The following is a 2,685-nucleotide window of genomic DNA, read 5'->3' as shown; positions in this document are numbered from 1 at the left end:
TTTTACAATTTGACATGCACATTCTCTAAAAATACCAAAATATTATCTTTGTATTAAAAATTAACAGATGTAAAGGCAAAGAGTAATCTATATAAGTGACAAATTGTTCTTCAATAACTTTTTCACTTGTTGTAAGGCCAGCAATCCTTCTGAGGTTAAAGATCTAGGGGAGGTTGGATCAGAAATCCCTTTAAGACTATCAAACAAAGGTTTCAACTCTCTTGTAGTATGATTTAAATAGGGGTGAAGCCAATTAATATCACCTAAAACTTTTTGAAAATCATTCAAAGTCCTTAAGTTGTCTCTGTGAATAAATATCTTCTAGGGAAAAACAGCTTGATTAGTAAGTCTAAAACCCAAATAATTATAAGGACCTTGAGTTTGTATCCTTTCAGGAGCTATCTGTAATCTTTGTCAGTTAAATCATTATTTTAACCTCTATAACACAAAAGCCAATCCTGGGGGTCTTTTCCAGGCAAACCAGGACAATTTCTAAACTGTCCAAAAACAGTCTTCTTAAAGGAACAGTATTTTTTCTTTTTTTTTCTTTTTTCTTTTTTAATTTTTTTTATTAGGTATTTTCCTCGTTTACATTTCCAATGCTATCCCAAAAGTCCCCCAAACCAATCCCCCCACTCCCCGGTGTTCCCCTGTATTGGGGCATATAAAGTTTGGAAGTCCAATGGGCCTCTCTTTCCAGTGATGGCCAACTAGGCCATCTTTGGATACATATGCAGATAGAGACAAGAGCTCCGGGATACTGGTTAGTTCATATTGTTGTTCCACCTATAGGGTTGCAGTTCCCTTTAGCTCCTTGGGTACTTTCTCTTGCTCCTTCATTGGGGACCCTGTGATCCATCCTGACTGTGAGCATCCACTTCTGTGTTTGCTAGTCCCCGGCCAGTATTTTTTCTTATGAGTTGCATAAGCAACTGCAAGCTTAAGAATTAATAGCATCTGAGGGATGAACAATTTTAAGCAATTGTAAGCTCTGAGATATAATATTGACTATTAGTATACACCTTAAAGTTTGATTGTTGAACATTTTTAAAACACCATCTACAGCACACAATTTAATTATCTGTGCTGAAACAGGAGGAAACTCAAAAGAATAAGTGTGTGATCCAATTCACATATACTTTTCTCCCATAGAAGGGCTGTTTTTTTAAACACAGTAAATGGGATGCATGCACGCATGAATTTATAGAAGATATAGAAGCATGCATAAAAACAATTTTTAACTTATCTTTGGGATAGTGATTATCAATTTTATTTAAAATGATGGTATGCAATAGATCACATATTAATATTCTGTAATAACCAAATTAATGGCTGTTTGGAACAAGGAACGGACACTTAGGTTCTTAAGACACAATTTTTGTTATATTTTTTCTAAAATATATGAATTTATCTTACAATTCTTTATTAGCACCACAGTGGCATTATAGGGTGTTAAAGCTTAACGTTGAGATGAAGAAGGATGATTTTACAACATTTTCTCTTGCCAAAGATCTGTTGTGGGCACATAAATAAAATAAGCATGTAATATTTAATTACCATTGATTATAATTGATAACAATTGATCACAGAAGTTTCCTCTGCTTTCTGTGAAACCTTGTTTCTCACCAGTAATTTTGACTCTCACTAGATAGCACCTAACAAAGGTTTAAGTTGCTGGGCGTGCTGGTGCACACCTTTAATCCCAGCACTCAGGAGGCAGAGGCAGGTGGATTTCTGAGTTCAAGGCCAGCCTGGTCTACAGAGAGAGTTCAAGGACAGCCAGGGCTACACAGAGAAACCCTGTCTTGAAAAACCAAATAAATAAATAAATAAATAATATAAATAAATAAATAAATAAAATAAAAATAAATAAATAAATAATAAAAAGAAAGAAAGAAAGAGAGAGAGAAAGAAAGAAAGAAAGAAAGAAAGAAAGAAAGAAAGGTTTAAGTCACTTTAAGGCCTCAAGGTGAGGTCTTAGCCAATTAACATCTCCTGGAAGCTTTTAAAAGTAAAATTTTGAAGCAAGTCAATTTTTCCTTCTTAGGTTTTCTGTACTACGATTTTCTAATATAGCTAAAAAACCCTAAATATTAAAAGCTATTGCCTCTGAATCTTATCTGGTGTTACAGCTACTCCCCAGAACTTAAGAACTCATTGTGTGAGATCTAAAAAGCACTAGTAACTAAAATACTTTTCACTTAGGAAACAATATACATATACATATAAGCAAAATCTGTACACTATAACTTTATATAAAGTAGGCAAGTCAAATCGCAATGTCCTGATAAATTCCACAACCTGATTGACCTTTTATAAACTTTGAATTTAAACTATTTAGAACAACATCTGGCTAGGTCTGCAACAAGGCTCTTTTAGCTAAACGGAAGGGAGGGAGAGGTGAGGTCCCAAGAACTTCCCTAGTCATGGTTTGCGAAACAAAAGTGCCACAGAAGCCTCACTGAGGCTGCTCCCATCCGAGCTCAGCGTCAACCCAAACGCAAACATTTCTCAATCTGAGCACTCTGCCAGAGTCTTGGCCCAAAGATGATCCCTATTTTGAAGTATCTTTAAAGAACTGTTTTCTTGGGTTCGTTCATGCCACATGTTGTTTAGAATGACTCCAACCCTGAGTTACCAATTTTAAGCTAACTTTCTGTTACAAGCAAAAGGCTGCCTGCCCCT

Source organism: Mus musculus, chromosome 12 (assembly GCF_000001635.26).
Source record: "Mus musculus strain C57BL/6J chromosome 12, GRCm38.p6 C57BL/6J".
Lineage (NCBI taxonomy): Eukaryota > Metazoa > Chordata > Mammalia > Rodentia > Muridae > Mus > Mus musculus.
The sequence above is the reverse complement of the archived record's forward strand: the minus strand, read 5'-3'. Positions refer to the sequence as shown.